General features: G+C 38.6%; 1 protein-coding gene across 2 annotated transcripts in view; it reads left to right on the plus strand.

Moving 5' to 3' along the window:
• Positions 1-19,277, plus strand: part of GMDS (GDP-mannose 4,6-dehydratase) — a 417,125-nt gene that overhangs the window by 376,828 nt on the left and 21,020 nt on the right. The gene's annotated exons all lie outside the window — the stretch shown is intronic.

Below are 19,277 nucleotides of genomic sequence, written 5' to 3' on the forward strand. Positions count from 1 at the left end.
TGGTTTCCCAGAGAGTAGAATTTCCTCCTCCCTCATGTCTAATTGAAGGATACGTATCTACAATCTTACTTTGAACAGATTTCGCATTTGCTGCACCCAATGTAATATGTCAGATTTAAGCCTAATTGATATTAATTGTCAGTTTGACAGGTACTTACGTAATACACCTGTCCATGCTGCAACATCAAAGAACAATGTAGTCCATTGTCAATCTTGTCTTTTTTTTTTTTTCCTCTCTGGAAGACCAGTTCATTGTTCAAGAGTAAATATGAAGTATCTTTCAGGAGGTTTGTACTGACATGTTTTTTGCTCAATTCTGATTTGACTAACAATAGAGCCAACCTATGCTGACTTTGTAATGGCAATTCCGAAATGATCAGGAATCACTTTGGAGCGTGTTTGATGGGTTTTTTTTCTGATAAGTAAATTCCAAATTCTTATTCTCCTGCTATGAAATGATCCTTCTACATTTTATAGCATATTGGATCTGACTCACCTTTGCATTATGCTCTACAGTTTTATCTTGATGTAACCCCCATTGACTTAATTACACTAGTGTAAAGACAGAATGGAAGAATAGTCAGTCACACCCACTAACAAGTCCATCAAAAAAATATTGGAGTTGTCCTTCTGTCTTCAAGATTTCTCAGATGGACTACTCACCAGAATGGGGTGCTTCTGCTAGATACAGTCAGATATTCTTTGCTATTTTTAGCATCTTGCAGGAAAACTGAGGTATATTTACTAAATCATACCTCGGTGCAAAAAGCAGATATGCACCAGAAGTCTGTAACTAGAAATGGGAAATTACAAAGCAAGAATTTTATGTCATTCATAAGTCAAGGCATCATCTTTCAATCAAAGACAGCATTGAATACAATCCTGACATTCTTTTTAGCCAGCATACAGCATATGCAGTGCACAACTACCTATAGAAGAGATGAGGAAAAGAGAAAATAAGTCAGGGTGTAACTTAGTGCCACACTAAAATACAATGGAGAAAATGCAAAAATAAATGCATTTTAATCATCAAAGTGCTAGGAAAAAACTACAATCCCCATGCTGCAAGGAAAAAGAGATCTTGAAACTTCAGAAAGACCTGGCGCTGCAGCATAAATTTAGGAGGAGAGTGTAGCAGAGCATACGAGTTCCTGTAGGATCTCTGAGGGCTGTTTGGAGGCCTGAGTTTTCTCCCAGACATGTAAAATGATTTTCCATACCCCAAGTTATGTCTAGCAGGCAGGATTTAAACTTTAACTGGCATTATTTGAGTTATATCAACAAAAGATCTCGGTCTTCTGCCACAAACAAACAACTCTAAATTAACTGGTCTGAATAATTGAACTGGGGTTTGTTTGTTTGTTTATTTCAATTACTGTTTGTGGTAGCAGTGGGTGGAAATGAAATCTTGCCACTGCTTTCTACTGTCTATCAGATTTGGAGCTTTGTTCTTCTCTGAACCTTTGTATTGCATGCCATTCTTCATCATATTTACTCATTGCTTCTTGCATCTCCCTTTATTTTCGATTCCTGAGGATCTAGTGTATCATACTGAGCATTGTAATACACTTGATCCAAGAACACTCGCACAAACAAATTTTCCATGGGATCAGGGTTGGGTTTATCTTTTCCTTTTCATCTTTGCTTTGTTAGTTAATTATTTTCCCTACGTTTTTGAGTCCTTTATATTCTTCTGAATTATTCCTTGCGGGCAATAGCTTTTCATTTTCATCGTATTACAGCAATCTGACCTCTGTAACATTATTGGCATGTGAGATGTACCAGTATTGGTTGTCCTCAAGGTGTCATTTGTTTAGAAGTCCTCTGATTTTCTCAGTGCTACATTTGCATGAACTGTTGTAACTACAGCTGTCTTTTATTTTACATGTCATTGTCACCACAGAATCACAGAATGGTAGGGTTTGGAAGAGATCTCTAGAGATCAACTAGTTCAACACCGTACCATACAAGCCTATCTCTTCTTCAGTTTATCTTGCCGTGCAACTCTTCCAGGATTTACCATTTACTCCCATGGCATAAGCGTCAGGTATTTGTTCTTTTGCTTCCCAGTTCTGCCTATTGTTGCACTGACGAAGACCTTCTTCTTCATTCCTAAGTAATAAATGCAGCCCTAGTTTACATAGGTAACAACTGGGCTTTGAGCCTCTGCTCCACTTTCCGTTCTTAATTTGGTTTCTGTGACCTAGTATTTGTCCCATGCTCAGCCATCGCCTTATGGCTCTGGAGCTGAGTCATGGTCTCAGTCAACTCTGGGGAGTTTTCCCAGTGCTCAGTATTGCAGCTGAGGCTTTATTTTTGGATGTTGTCTCATTGATTCAATGTAAGAGTCTGCAAGAGCTGGAAGTGTTCCTGCAGCTGCCCAAAGCCACAAAGGAGTTTCACAGCCAGGCCAGATGCCTGTAAAACACCTGCCTGGTCGATGCCAATAGAATAGAGGTGCTTCATGACCCTGCCTCATCCAGCGCTGTTGCTGTGCATTCAACAGTTGGCACTGAATATGTGCATGTGTGTGTGTGTGTGTCTAAGGCAGCAAAACCAGATTGTTAGAGACTGTTTCATCAACTCTTGTTGGCTGAAAGTGTGAACAAGCCTTGTTTAAGATGGGTGTCCGGGCTGTTTACATTGGCTTTTGAACTGCAGCCAAATTAAATTTCTAAGGAGTTTGCTATTGCTTTTTAAAGATGTACCCCCTGCCGCCCCCCCCCCCCCAATCTTTGTTCAGCAGCTCAAAAGCATTTACTAATCGTTGTTTGTGTTTGTCAGAAGAAAAGCGAAATAGGAGCTTTGTATTTTACATGGTCTTGGTAAACGTGTATTAAAATATGACATCCTTTTATTTGAACAATATTCCTAAGAGAGAATATTAATTATTATTAATGTTAGAATATTACAGTTTTGCTTTATGCCTTAGGAGATGACAGTCTCTGCGGTAGCATTAATTAATATGTAGCTTGGCTGTGTAGGCAGAAAGCAAAAAAAAAATCTCCTAGCAGATTATTCAACATTAGCACACAGTCTTCCATCTCATCTGTACTTTCAAAGTACTTCTCATCCCCTGTACTGCAACCCTGAACCAAACTTATGTTAACAAATATATAACTTGGAAATTATTCTGCTGACATCAATGGTGTTACACCATGCAGAACCTGTTTAAAATTAGATCCAAGGTATTTAATTTTTTTAATTTTAAAATGTGTTCTAAATAATGTTCACATGCTTCAGTAATTGATGGTTTGGGATTAATTTTCTTTTTCTCATTCAAAAATGAATCTTTTCAAGGTTTTTAGTATGTTTTTCCCTCTCTTCTTTTTATATTTAAGATTGCTCCCTTAGGCAAAATCACTGATTTCCTATTTTCCCCTTGCAATCCAGTTACATTATGAACTGACAAACTTAATTGTCTGCCAGTTTGTTCTCGAATATGGATTTTTTTTTTTAATGCAAGCAGAGCATGCAGGAACCTCCTGTTTTACAAAACACAATCTGCCCGTCTATCTATCTGTGTACACAAGAGTAATATACACTAGAAAAACAGAAATTAAAAAATAGAAACCACACATGAGTTAAAGAGACTTCTTTAAGGTACAACACCAAATATCTTGAAGTTAAGTAGTGCAAGTACTGCAGGGTCTTAGTTTGAACCTCTTTGTTTGCTGAGAGAGGAGTTACCTGCTTGCTTTGTCTACCCAATACCCAGAACATGTTTCAGGGAGGATGAACTGTCCAGAAATTTAAGATATCTGTCCCTATCACATCTCTGCTGTGCATGTGCAAACTGCCAGGTTTCAGTTTTTTGAAAGGCACATGGGTTGACCAAGCTCAGGTAAACTTTAACTGGGATGGCAGGACACATGCATCTGGCAAAGCTGCCAAAATCCTGCTGTTTTTTGAATCCTAGCTGCAAAATATAGGAGGACTAGAGCTTTCTAAATAGTCCATGGTTTTCATCTGGTGGCAGCTGGGGCATTATGGAGAAATAATGCCCCAGGGGAAGCACTCGGGAGCCACTGCGTCTCATTTTCCCTCTGTTCTACCCAGGCTGGTACAAAAAGGAGCCAGGGGGCAAGAGGTGCCTTTTGAGTGCATAAGGTCATGGGATGCAGCTTTTCACCCAGTGTTCTGGATAGGGCCCTAGCAGCTCTGTGACAGGAGAAAGCTGAATCCTCCAGCAGTGCAAAAGGAGCAAGCACTTTTCCTTTAAGAAGTTTTATTGGTAATCTGCTGAGTGACATGGTGGTTAGCACCATCCTTCTGGGCCTCCTATCAACTACTGCTGCTTACCAAGAAGCCTGTGTCAGGTACTTCAGGTGAGCTGCTGCCGTGGAGTCATCTGACGGGCATGCGTTCATTAGGAGGAGAGCATCCTAGAAAAGAGCGAGCTTGTCTAAAATTTCCCCAAGCCCCAGGGCACTGCTGAGCTGAACCAGCCTTGGGAGCACAGGAGCCAGGAGGAGGAAGTGGATGGGGGGTCGGGGCAGCAGTGGGGGGGGGCTCAGATAACAACTGCTCATGGAAATCCAACCTACACAGGTTGTGCATGTCGCCAGTGTGAAGATACATTTTTTTTAAATTGTTTAAGTAGTACCGGAGGCAGTGGCGTGACCTGTGGATGACTTCTCCCTTTGCAACTATGGAATGCAGAATAAAGGAGGGAGGGAAAGAAAAGAGCCATGGAAGAGACACGTCTATGAGTACTTCAGCTACTCTGTAAAGAAGCGTTCATTCCTTACAATTAAAGGGGAAATTTCCTTCTTCAGTTAATTTTTAGAAAAATTATTTCCAAGCTTGATATGGCATTGATTTCTCCTTCTCTGGATTTCAGATCATTCTGAACATTCAAGTTATGCTGAGCTTTTACTGTGAACTCTTCAAGAATACTTTTTTCTCTTTTTTTGTTGGTTTTGCTGGTCATTTTGCAGCTTCCAGAACAATAGAGCTGGAGCTTATGATAGCTAGTAGTTTCCCCATTGTTTCAGGTGTTACCAGCAACAACAGTCCACTCCTTTCAGTTTCTGTGTGCCACTTCTGTCTTATAACTGTCAAGAATTACAATTGCACTGGAATTTCTTTTTACTGAGAATTGACTTTAACATATATTTTTGACATGTTTGTGATAAAGTGGTGACCAATATGCTGTCCTGACTCTGTTTCCCAAAGGCAAATATAATCTGCCAATTCTATGTTTTAACTCTTAAACTACTGCTCATATAAGCTCACGCATTTCTTTGCAGTCACTTTTGGTGAAAGATAGCCACATGACAGTCCTTTAAGAGTCATGGGTTGGACTAGATGATCTCTAAAGGTCCCTTCCAACCCCTACCATTCTGTGATTCTGTGATTCTGTGTCTGTATTTTACCCTGTGAGATTATATGTCATGCCTTCATTGACTAAAAACATCTCTCAGGCTTTATTAAACTGAAAAATCAAAACCAAATCCACCAAAGTTAAGGTGGAGGGGCCATACGATCACTCTACTCATAAGCCAGTTTTGTGATTTTTGAAGGTTTGGGTTTGACAGCTAGCCAAGCCTTTATATGTGGCCTGCAAAGGTCCCTTCTGATTTAGGGATATTTTTCATGCATTGTAGGGAAGGTAGCCTGCAGTTGTCCCACCATTGGAGGACACTTCAGTGTCCTCTTTGATTTAACGGGATTAATTTTTCAAGTCCTAATGATTCATCTGAGATAACATCCCCTGAAGAAGACAGGAAAGTGCCTTAAGTGAGAAGGTGATAGGTGATGGGTTTGCAACATCACACATAGAATTATTTTCATGGGTAGTAGGAGCATGAGCAGAAGAAATTTTTTGGCCTTCATTCTGCTAGAGTTGTTGCACCGTGGTCCCTCCATGACATCAACAGCAGAACTCCTGCCTGGAGAAGAGAACAGGCAATACAGAGTACTTATATTTTTCCAGCGAAAAAACTCTCTCCCCCTAAAGACCACTTTGGTCTTCTGTATTATAAAATGTAAACACTTCTTTATAGTTTGAGTATAACCACACTTTAAACAGTTGCTGCCTCTCACCTGGGCTGCAGCTCTGTTTCTGCAGTGAGTGAAGCCCTCTCTTCACAGACTGCACATCAACTGCAATTTTTTAAGTGCTTTGGGTTGAAAAGTATGATGTAAATTTAATATCATTAAGAAGACTAAGAGCATTACCAGATGCTGATTCTCATGTTATAGCCATGCTGTTAACAGTAAGTTGGAAGATACTTACACTTCATCTCTGGTGTTGGTATCGTGGAAACCCTTTTTATTAATCACACATTTAATGTCATGAAGATGTTTAGCCCCAGCTAATCCCACTGTACAGCAGTTCAGAACCTGCCTGATCTTATAGTTAGGAATTTTCTTCTAACTGCTCATTGTATTAGCGTTTTTGGCAAGCTTATATCCATCCGCTCTTATACCATTGACCTTCATTTAAATAGTTATTTCCTTTGGTTTAGCTGTAACATCTTCTCCCAAATGACCATATAGCACAAAGTTTTACTACCTTCCAAGTTTTCGTGCAGTTGACTAAGCAAACAAAATTCATCCTTGTGTTCTTATACAATGTTTCTGCACCCCTTGACCATCCTTGTAAGTTTTCTCTGTGTCTGTTCCAACCTTGGTTTGTTTTAACAATACTACCAAGAGTAGTATTTAAATGCCACACAGTATTTAAAATGAAAGACACATTAATCAGTGTCTCAAACACTAGCAGTGGTACTTGCCTACTTTGACTGAAAACACCTCATATTATACGATTGCGTTTCCCTACATGATTGCATCATATTTTTTTATTCATAGTCACCTGTGATTAACTAGTACCTCCAGGTTCTTCTCTGTATCAGTTATTTCAAAATACAGTGAGCCTTTTGTCACTCATCTCTAAGTGAATTATCTGAAGGTTTTTCTCTTGACTCTCAACCCTTCTATGAAGGCAGCCTTCGTGCTGAATCAACTGTTTCTTTCGAACCTGAGACACCTCTGTAGTGCCGTTTCTCAAATTTAAACCATCACCAAGTTTCTTCATCTTGTTTGTAACATTTTTGGCATTATAGAAAGTGCCTGTAATGATTCTTAAGACTGATAATGCCAAACTCTACCAGTAACTTCATACTGGCCTAAGACTTCCTCTTTTGTAACCTGTTGCCATTCCGCTTTGTATGTTTATTATTGTTGTGCTGTACCTCATCTTCGGCAGCTTAGCTGTTACTCCAGTTTACCTGTGGAAGGATACATTAGTCTATGTTGTGAGCTAACATGTCACAGCAAGAACACTCCTAATAGCAAATGTAGGGTGAAAGATACTCAAATGCTTCCACATTGTGCTGTAAACTATGAGACAGAAGTATCTTTTGTAGTGACAGGGCATGGCCAGGTAAATCAACAGTACTTTAGAAAGTTTGCAGGAAAGAGTTTATACTTTTTTCTAATTTTTCTTCTCTCTGGATTGAGAGTCAAGTTTGCTGGTTTGTTCTGTCTGGTCTAACCCCAAAAAGGAGAGAAAAAAAGATGCTTTCTGCAAGGCAAGCAATTTGTACAAGCCTTTTTTTAACATTGGTTTTAGGTTTTGTCACTTAAATGTGTACTTTACTAATTTGCACAAAAGGACCCTGCTTTAATTTCAATCACAAGATCCCTGAATCAAGTTCTAGATTCTTCCTCTGTATTATGTAAAATTATGCACCAGATTTTTTTCCCCCTCCCTTAATTTTCTTCTTGAAGTGGAATACTTACATTTGTTTAATTTAACATAAACTGGATGATGATGATGCTAAGCACAACCGAGGTAGCAACTCAGGTAAATTAGCTCTTGAAAAAAGTTCTCCATAATTACTTAAGTAGCAATAGTTGTTGGTTGGATTGGGGTTTTTTGGGGGGGGGGAGGTGGTTGTTTTACATACATATTCTTGCTTTGTTAGATTTCAAAACAGTAGAACAAGTTAGTAATTTTTTTGATGGCTTTTTACGTGTTTTATGTTTCAGTGCTCTGAGTCATGTTCTGCGTGGATATCCATAACCATGAAACCATTGCATTTTGCTTAATGCACTTCCTCTTTGCTCTTCTAGCAGTAGTTCCACTGGCTGGTTTCTTACATTGGTACAACCAACAGCCAGCACAAATCTTCTGTTTTAAAACTTGTGCCAGTCTTGGATATTTCTTTAATATTTTCTTTTTTGCTTTTTTAATTCTGGGTCAGAGATTCAACCTCGCAGAGTGTTGACTACTTCTCTGCTTCTGCTAAAGTTAGCAGGAATACTCATCTGCTTGACTTCAAGTGTGTTTTTCTGCAATAGGAAGACCCATATTCTACTGGTTTATCTCCAGTTGATTTGCCAAGATCTGCAGAACCAAACCACCACCATATCATTTCACAGGAGGCAATACAGCTGACTTAAGCATGAGAGTACTTTCATTCTTATGCTTACAGTTATAAGAATGTCCCCTTTTATTCAGCCTAGCCAAGCTTTGCTGGCCATATGCTATGCCATATGCTATAGCTCATGTGCTGCTACATAGAAACTTTTGATAGGATTAACTGAATTATCCTCCATGTGAAATAGACCAAGCTTTATTAACAATAAATCCAAAATGGCTGGAAAAAGATGCTCTGTGTTTTATGGAATATCTCAGATGAGTGATATATCTGAAAGAGCTTTGAGTTGTAGAGTGTTGGGGGGTAGTTCTTTTTAATTGATGACAAATTCAGTTAGGGCAATTTTTTTCCCTTTGTTTTATCTTTTAAGTCTAAATCTCAGTATTCAGGAACAATTGTGTGAAACAAACACAAACCTGGTGTATTTTTTAAAGCTATTTTCATCCTGTTTCCAACTTCTCTTGTGCTGACATTCTACAAACTGGTTTTCTAAAAGGACTGTCACCATCAATTTTACATTTTTAAAGGACTTTAATTCTTTCAGCATGTTCATATGGTTTTATAAAGCCCCAGATACATGGCAAATCCCCTTGGTGTTGTAAGACAAGATTGCTGTTAAAAAATGTTTAGGCTTAGTCAGCTTCTTCTCACTACTGAAGTCATGAGGGACTCTGGGAAATGGTGTTTATACTAAGCTTAAATTGATAGGGCAAGTTTAATGCAATCAGGTCAAAGGTACAACTGCTTAGCTAGTCTCATCAACCACTCGGGTTTCAGCATCAGTTTATAAGAAAGGGCCTGTAATGATAACATCTGGCTGTGAGCACATGGGCTGCATTCTCAGTGCAGTGATTGAATGTAATTTAATGGTGGGGAGGAGCAAACTGAAGGGCAGTTTCATTCCTGAATTATGATCCCAATAGATAAGGTACAACTGCCAGACTTTGATCATCCCTGTTATCAATTCACTTGATGAAGAGCTTTTCTCCCTCATAACCTGGAAATGATGTCTTTCTCAAAAGGAGGAGTGCAGTCTCTTGCAAGGGCTTTTAGTGGGGTGTCAGGTCCAGGACAAAGTTTCATGGTCTCCTACTAAATACGTGTGTGGCTGGTTGTTTCCAGCAAGTGCCAAGTGACCCAGGACAACACTGAGGAAATGTACTAGACAGAATAATGAACTAGACTGCTCTTCCAACCTGAGAAAGCATAATGTTCAGTTATATATTTCCTGTCTCTTACTATCCAAATTGGTGCGTGGCAACCTAAATATTCAAGATCACTGCCAGGCAGGCCCCAAAATATACACTTGTTAGGAGAAGATAGATACTCAAGACATCCTGAGGGATTTTAATCATAGGCAAGTCTGGTCTGCTGATCTCTATTCAGACCCGAAGAAGGTCTTTTGCATACAGAATGTCTGGGTTTGCCAGACAAATAAGGTAGTCAACAAAAAGGTATTGCCTTCTTTGCTTTATTTGTACTATATGAAACTTCCTATCATACTGGTTTTATTTCTTTTCTGAACAAGCTTCTAGATTTTGATCCACATTAGGTGATATTTTCTGTGTTAAATGTCTGCCTCAAGATGAAAAATTTGGGAAATTTCAGCCAAAATAATTTCCAGTAATCACTATAGGAAAAAAAAAATGAAATGAATTGCTATCAATGGACATCTGTCACAACCTGCTTTGAGATGTGGGCTTGAAATGGCAGTGGCAGTGCTGTGGCTTGTTTCTTGTTGACATACTTTTTTTTTTTTCTTGTTAAAATGACTGCACATTGTGCAATTTAGAAGGAAATCACAGTTTACACACACTGAGCTAAAAGTCTCTATTTTTTCCAGGTAAAATGTCAGAATATTTAATTCATATTCAACATATTCAGGCTTCTGATGGTGCTAAATGAGATTTGTTATTTCTGGGGATCATCAAGAGTGCTCCCTCCCATGCCAATACCATCAAGTTGTATTGAATGAATCTGAGCCAACACATGACGTTCTCTGTGGTCAGAGGAACCACTTAGTACAGAAGATGAACATTGTCTCAATTCCCAAGTGTATTGCTTACATACAGGCAGCACAAGACCTCAAAGCCTAGCAGGTTAGTGATTATCTGACCTAACTGTTTTTAGCAAAGGTCCCATGAAATTTTCTTAGGTTGCACAAAAAACAAAGCAGCAGGTTCTCAGTTGTATCTGTCACTCAAAAAAAAAAAAAAGGTGGACCTATTTCATCAGGAGGGTTGGACTAGATGATCTCTAAAGGTCACTTCCAACCCCTACCATTCTGTGATTCAGTGATATTCTATGTTGTCTCAAAGAGGACATGTGGCTGAACTGCCTGTGAGTGACAACATTAATACGATTCATAACAGCCAATGTGGGACACAAATGTTGAGTACACCCAGCCTCATTTCAGCCTAGATGTCTTTGTAATCACATATGGCACAAGCTTTAGTTTGGATGGGGCATGCATTTTTTCCATTTTCTCTGCACATGCCTGTGAACTGTTTCTGTGTTTGTGTGAGCATGTTCTTTATGATGCATTTACATTGGGTTTGCTGATATTCAGTGCGTATTCAGCCTTTCATTCATGTCAAATGAAAATAGGATAATTCTTGGCAATCAGCAGATCTCTGTGTTTTTCAGACATTCATTAAGTAAGAAACTTCAACATATCATTTAGGTTGATAAGATTTGCCACTCCTTTTGAGGAACTAAAACCCAGGGAGACCAGACAACTTGCCCACAGATCAATGGCAGGACAGTCAAGCCCTGGTCTCTAATTATGAGGTAGCTCTAGTCCTGGTCCTGGGCAGAGGCACACCCCTTTGCAAGATCAGCTCTTGTACATGATAACAGGTAGCATTTTTTGCTCTTTTGTCTCAATATGTGTATTTAACTGTGCAAAATTGTAAATCACATAGTAAACTACTTTCTAATGGCACAGAAAACAGTCAGCCAAAACTTGGCTCACAGTTCTTCCATGGCTTTGAATTGCCTCAGTAGTTTTCAGCGCTTAGCTTAGCATGTGTAAATATGTCTTCTCATACAGATGGGATGAGACCCTACTTAAAGCAGTAATGATTATATACATCATACTTCTAAATTGCTTTTGAACATACTGGAAAGGCTAAAATACCAACTGTTAAACTAATGAATCATACTTTGTAAGGGAGTGTTTTTATATACAATATATAAAATCCGACTGTATATGTATAGGGAGGGTGAGTATTTACACATCACATGTGTAAGATATAAATGATCCTGATGAACATGATTGAAATAAATTATGTTAATGCTCCAGTTAGAACTATTTCTACATTAGTTTCAAAATGTTTTTGTTACACTGTAGATCCAATGTCAGCAAGATGAAGGAATCTGGGCTTTTAACTACAACCTCCACACTGCAGCATGACTCTGTGGGGATGTTCAAAATTAAACATTTGGTTTAAGCATTAAACACTAAAGTTTTCTTTTTAACTCCTAGCCTTGTATAATAGCAGTTTGGGGAATGGTTTACAATACTTCCTATTGGGTACCTCCACAACGAGTACCGATAATGTCAGAAATTACATCACTTTTCTGCTATTTGTTTTTTATAGCTTTTTGAGAAGAAGTCTTTAAATAGCCAGCATGTATTTTTCCTGGTAATAAGTGATAACCTTTAAAACAGGCTTATTTTTCTTTTAAGAGCAGGGTGCTTCTGTCTTGCCTCCAACTTATTTGACTTTGTCAAGGGAAGCCACCATCTGTCCCAAAGTCTTGCCAGTCCTGAAAGGTGTGGAAGCATTCATCACTAGAGGGAGTCCTGGTGTTCTCAGTTACCCTTGTCTGTAGTCAAAGCTTGTGATGGATGGTCTTGCAACTGGTCCCACGGTGAATGGACCCCTGCAGCAATCTGCAGGAAGGATGGAAGAATGGTCTAACCTATGCTGTCAAATAAGGAGACTCTCTTGACCCTTTTCTTATTTCATGCTCTAAGTGTTTCTTTCCAGGTGAGGGAGCAAGGTGAGAAAGCAGACTTTGTTCTACTTCTGCCTTCACTGGCACTAAGACCCATCTTGAAGGCTTTGCACTTTGGAGAGGGAGTAGCTAGCACACGGTCTTGTTATGGAAGGGTGATGGGACAAAAAATAGGGTGTGAGGAGAAGTCCCAATGGATAAAGGGGAATGAAAAACCCCTTCAGAGGAATGGGGAAGGGAAGAAACAGCTGAAGTCTGAAAATCACAGTACAATAAATGGAATAGATGGTAAAAGAAGGTCATATGAGGGAAAGAAGTAGATAAGGTGACTTAGAGGGAATTATGGCAATTGAAGAAAGAAGTGTGCAACAAAAGAAACGAGAAAGCCAAGGGAAGATGTAGAGATCATGACAACTTAAAAGGGAAGACATATGAAGACTTAGGGAGGGGAATAGGAACATTTTTAGCAGACGTACTGAAGTAAAAAGTTACATTTATCAAAAAATCTTCACTGTCCATCAGCAACAACTAAAGTGTCATACTTACCCTAACTTCATATAGCAAATTGAGGAATGCAATAACTGCGTACAAAATGGAGTTTGGAGGACCAGTTTGAATATGTGACAGACAAAGGTTACAATAAGAGAAATAAACTATTTAGATTTCATGTCGTGTTTACAGCAGACTGGATAGAGTACCATACAGGTAAATACCGTAACAAAATCTACAGGGGTGGGTTAATCTAGCTTTATATCCCACTCAGTCTGAGCTAGGCACATTGACTAAAGTCCCTCCAACACACAGTTCTTTCCTCTCTAAAGTCTCATGAGCTGTGTGATAGGCTCATGGTTGCTTTTTCTCCTTGGGCCAGTGCCCTGAGACGTGCTCATCTTGTGGTCTCTGGGCTGTTGGAAAGATACTCCTGCTCTAGGACACTCCTCTCATTTTCAGCTACTTGACTGTACTGGAACCTGTAATCATGGATAGTCTGCTGTGGTGTTTCCGTGCATGAAAATTATATGAGAAATATACAATTTGATACAGATTTATTCATATTTTTTAAAAGAATATAATTTGCTCTTGGTAAATTAATCCCGTTTATCCTAGTTCTGTTTGTTTAAACCATGTGAGCAGAGTTATTCATGTGCAAAGGAGTTGGCAAAAACTGCCAAATCTGTTAATATATCTGACTGCTGAACACAGCACTCAGAAATGGAGTCATTTGCCGTCCTTGTTTTGTAGGATGCTAATTTCCATGACAGTCCACTGTGATACTGGAGAAACCCAGTGTGATATTAGAGAAACTTATGGCTTTGCCTGGAGAAAAGGCAAAAAGAAATTATTAACCTGCCAATATCACACAAGGAGTATCAGAAAACTGTGGTGACCGATATAGATTTGCAGGATTGGTCTCTTTTTCTCACTGGTGGAAGTGGTCCCACTAACCTGTTGCTTAATATATTTAAAATCTGATTCCAGGTCTTTGCATTCACCTTTTCATTTTTCAGCCTTCGGTTTGGAGAAGTTATTGACACCCCTCCAGCTCTGTTGTCCATATCTGCAGGTGACCACAATAAATATATAAATCTTAATCATACTTAAGAATTCTAGGTTAGGGGATCCCACTTTAGTGCCAGAGGTGACACTAAAGTGGCTGCAGCACCTCAATTGATTTCTGTAGAATATCACAGTAGTATTACCTTTATAAAGGAGCTCTGGGCTGCCCTGGCAGCTTGCCAGAAGCCCAAGGGTTGTATCATATTTACATTAAATGAACCATATTGCCATCTTGGCATTAATGCAAAGGCGTGTCCCAAAGACCATGCAGGTTCCAACACGCAACGAGCCGTCTTCATCCAAGCAGACAGGCTGGGAACTGCATTTTCTACAGCCAGCCAATGTACCTGTCTGCTTACCAGAGTGACAGCAAGCCTCATTCTGGCCGCATTATTTATATGCTAAACAAGCAGTTTAAAAATCCCAACAGCAAAGCCATCATAATTACAATCTTTTATCTCACAGGAGTTCAAAAGGAGGACTTTCCCACTGCCACTCTGTTTTCATAGCAGTCTGCTCCAGAACCATTTTGAGCATTCTATTTATGTAGAAAATTAAAGGGTTAATGATCATCATAGCTTCCTAATGGCATCTTGGGGTTATTTTATATGCTAAGTCATTCATATATTTTACAATTTAAAAGCTTGCTGACATCATGCACATAATAGTCATACAAGACTGTCTACATGTGTGTGAATAATTGTTAGAATTCATGGTGATCTTTTTTTTTCTCGTACCAAAGATGACTGAATAATTCAGGTCCATTTTCTTCAAGCACTTTCTCTGTAAGTAGAAATGCTTCTGTCTGTATCTGTTAATTGCCAATAGGCAAGAGTCCACAGACAACTGTATGTTGCAAGCTTTTATTTATTATTTATTTACAAGAAGAATCATCAAAATAATTATTATGGGAAATTATTTTCCATCAACTCTGCATACACTGGAAATAACACATTTCAACACTGCCTAGGGCCCCCTCGTAAAAAACAGTATTGACCTATTACAACTTCAGGTCAATAACATGTCTTTTCTTGGTACCACTTACTGTGTAAATATTGCCTAGTTATCTTTTTCTGTTATGATGCTGTAGCTTTTTGGCTTGCTGATACCCTATGATAAAGTATATTCATTTCAAGCACTCCAAGAACTTTGTATCACTACATCATACTTCATTAGCTAATGAAGACTGAAGCCAGGCAATTTATTTTCATTATATAGAGAGCTGATGTTCAGTAAACCTGAAAAGTGAAACAGAAATGTGCTAAAACATGCTTATATCATTTTACAACTTTCATTATGTCCCTGTGCATGACAGTATCCTTGTGTGACTCTGACATCAGGCGTATTTCTTCTTTCACTCACATTAATGTACATGTAGTCTGCTAAATGGAAGACCTATTGGTTTATGGACAGTTTTGATTTGTTTTGGTTTTTTTAAATATGACAAGAAATCATACCCATTTAAACCATTTAAAGGCTTTAAAAAGTGAGGTATGTGATGTATGAAGTATATTTATATATAATTTTAAATCAGTTTTTGGGAGAGAAGTTGGTGCATCAATTAACTGCTAGAGCTCATGAAATTGTAGATCATGTAAGATCAGTCTACAATATAACTGAAACACCTGAAAGTCCAACAAGCTTCATATTTAAAATCAAAGCAGCATCCTGACCCTGTTATAGTCATGGTGGTCAGCTCTGGTTCTGTAGCACACAATGTCAGACATACCTAGTTGCATGAAGGTAACAAAGCAAAATCCCTTAAAATGTCCTGTAGGCATTTGGCTTTGGACAAAAATGTCAACCTGCATCTCTTGGAAGCAAATCATGTCAGCAAAACAAAAATAGCTGATCACATTCTTAAAAGCCTAATTCAAAAATCGTGCTTAAACAGACATCCCAGCATTTACTGTCATTAGGTGTACTTATGGTGTTTGATGAAACATTTTGTCCCTGTCCATGAATGATTGTGTCATATCTTGCTGTATCAGATAACAGTGCTGTTCACAGAAATGAGGGCTTCATGCTATGTGCCTTACCAAGTGTTTAGCAGCCGAGACCCGTGAAGGTGCAGCAGTTTACTTCCCAGTTCATGTGCAATAGTCCAATAACAGAGTAGGTGTTCTTGGTAATGGTTTCAGCAAACATAAGGCAGGGTCAGAGTTGTCTTTGCAGAAGAATGGGGACGGCAATCTTCAGTTGCAAGAAGGTGAAATATGGCTCTCTTAAATCAAAGTGATCTACTGCTCGCCTATTTGAAATACGACATGTAATTTAAACTTGTGTGTCTGCTGTTTCTGATTACAGTGCCATTCAGAGTGTTTGGGTTTCAACACAGTAAGATGGCTGCAGTCGAAAGGGGAATATTTCTTTTCTACTTGCCGTGAAGCAGTAGTCCCATGGAGGTACTTCAGCCTACTAGAAAACAAGTCCTATTTATCTGAAACAGCTCAAGATAAAATACAGCCAGTTGGCATCACATGTCACATCTTTTCAAGTACGGTATATTTTAAAGAGAATGGGTCAAATTGCTTCCCAGTGTAGCTCCATAGAAACCTGTTGGTTTGATTCGGCAGGTAGCCAAATGTAAACACTGTTAAAGAAAGGATTCATTTGGAATCAAATATGGAAAACTTTTGAGTTAGGATGGTATCTGAAAATATTTGCTCAGTGGAATTAAGACAACTGAAATGCTTGGCTAGATTCACTTTAGGGTTTATACTAGTTCTAACATAAACTAACCATGGTGGATCAGAGCCACAGATACCCACAGGACCATGCAAGCAATACAGGGGAAAAGTTACTAAAGTCCACTTTGCTTCGGGGACTTGCCTGCAGTCATCTGCATAGTGGGACATACTCACTAGGAAGATGAATTGACTGTAAGGTGAGCAATGACGTAACCTATTGCCTTTTCTTCAGGAGATGCAACCTTCTTGAACACATGTGGAACTCCAGTATTAATTGAAGCTGCAGAAATCCTTTCTCCACCAGCTTCCATCTTTTAATAATTCCTTACTGAAAATAGGTTTCTTTAAAGGTCTGAGGCTTCTTTTTTTCCAATTCATATTTGAATGATGCAATGGCAAGAGACACCCTAGGGTGTTACCACACTTAGAGAGGTGACTTCAAGGCCAGCAACACTCCCTGCATGCAACATTACCTTGCAGTATTGACTTATACCATTGTTCTCTGTTGATTAAATATTTGGAGAGGTCTGTCATGCTTTGTCAATGCACTACAGCGTTTTAGAGAGTATGGAAGCAGATCTCTAGTGCTGAGTGGAATAGTTCATCACTTGACAGTGACTTAGAAATTCTTCACTAACAATTTGTCCAGACCAAGGCTTTTAGAAGAACATATCAAATGCCTCTCATACTTTTAATATATTATTCATTGGTACCCCCCATAACATACAAATTATTTGGATTAATTGCTGTTTCAAATTGTGTTTTAGGAAGATAAACAAGACTGAACTCAGAAACAGATCCTAATTTTTAGACCAATATAAATCACTAAGAGTCCTGTGAACAGCAGAACTGCCAAAAATCAAGATCAGGTCTCTATGGTTCTTGGCGCAGGGGAAGTTGCTCAAGTTTGGTTCTCATTAGTTATTTAGCACTTTTAGTATTTTTGTTGCTTCTGTTGTTTCATTCAACTAATTGCCAAGATCTTGAAGAATTTTATTCCAAGGAGACAAATGCTATATTATTTTTTCCAAGCACTATTAAATCAGCAGGAGTTACTTGAATGCAATGTTATAATAGCAGCTGAAGTAATAAGATATTACGTGTTTACGCCTCAGTTAAAAATATGTCAGCGGCCAAGCTATGTCAAAATGATACTGTGATTCTTCAGTTGCCAATGAAAAAGTAACAATGTGCTCCAATTTGTTTCTGTTGTTACACACACATACTCATCCACTCAGATTCTACTAACCAAATGCTGCCTTTTTTTGGCTGCTAGCAACAAAAAGCAGAAATGCTTCCTCAAAGTAGTGTCCATTTTAAATACTTACTTGGCATAAGTATTTCCCATGTCTGTTTGCTGGCATTTGTCAACACTATCCATCATAGTGCACAAGGGCAGCAACAATCTCTGTGATAGCCAAAGCATGCTTTCAGGTCCAGGCCTTAACAAAGGTGTAATAAGTTGTAAAAACATGGACTGACCTTTCAGCGTCATGAATAAGAGCAAGTAAGCTATGAGGCTGAGAGTAGCAGACGTATGTTCATTACCTTTGACTTCAGGCTGCTTGGCAGAGATGTGTCAAGCATCTCATTCAGCTCTTCACTGCTGTGAAAACATCTAGGCTAAAATTTAAACTTTTATTAAATAAAATTTTAACAGAAAACAGAATTCTCTTAGAGCAAGGCTGAAATCTCTGACATCTGGCATAGGAATGGACTTCTCTCTGAGGTTAAGAGTAACCTCTGAGTCATGAGGCAGATGGATCCAGTTAGCCTCAATTAAAATATGAGAAGAACATTGGGCTATTTGTCAGAGAGATGTTGCTGTAGGGGTGGGAAGAGGACCTTCCAAGGAGAAAGTGTTGTAGTAAACCCTAGTGCAGAGTCTCATGATCCTGAAATATACATCTTATTACTGAAATTAACTATCATGAAACAGAGATTTTGAATCTTGTACTAAAAGAAAGGTGCAGGACCCTCCCCAACTGCAACAAGTATCAATTAATATTGTGATTTAAAGAAAAAAAAGATACAAATTTCTTTCCATTTGTTTTGGGTTCATCAGAAAGTATCCAAACAAGCTATCAGCAATTAAAGACATCAGGAGATAAATGGAGGCTAGCTCCTCCAAAGCATTGTAGAACAACCATCAAATCCCAGTTTGATTCTCTGGCAAAAAGAATTTCTGTTTACAAGGCATGGGAGCTTCTGTCTTCCTACGTGTGAGAACACTGCTTACATACTGTAGAGAATTGCTGGAATACAAAAATTAATAACTGAAGAAAAGGAAAGGTGACTAATTTTGTCTCCTTTTTCTGAGCTCTGATGCTTGCAGTAACAGAGCTTCTAAAAGGAGATGCTTCCAATGTATTTCTTGATTTTGTAAATATAGGCCTGTTTTACAGAAGTTGACTTTAAACTGAAATATGTATTTTTAAATACAAATATTTCTTAACTTGAAATAGCAATGTCTCATCTGCAGGATGAACTAATAGTCCTAGTAGATAACCTGAAGGTTGTAAAAACTCATTAGCAATGCTTGCATGCATCTGGATTACTTTCTGTGGATATAGGTAAGACATTCATTGCTTTTTTTTAAACTCAGTTTCTAGTTACACCTATTAGTTTAAATACAATTATTTTAATCAAAGAAGGGGGAAGAAAGATGTATGGCTTG

The sequence above is a fragment of the Colius striatus genome, chromosome 4 (assembly GCF_028858725.1).
Source record: "Colius striatus isolate bColStr4 chromosome 4, bColStr4.1.hap1, whole genome shotgun sequence".
NCBI lineage: Eukaryota > Metazoa > Chordata > Aves > Coliiformes > Coliidae > Colius > Colius striatus.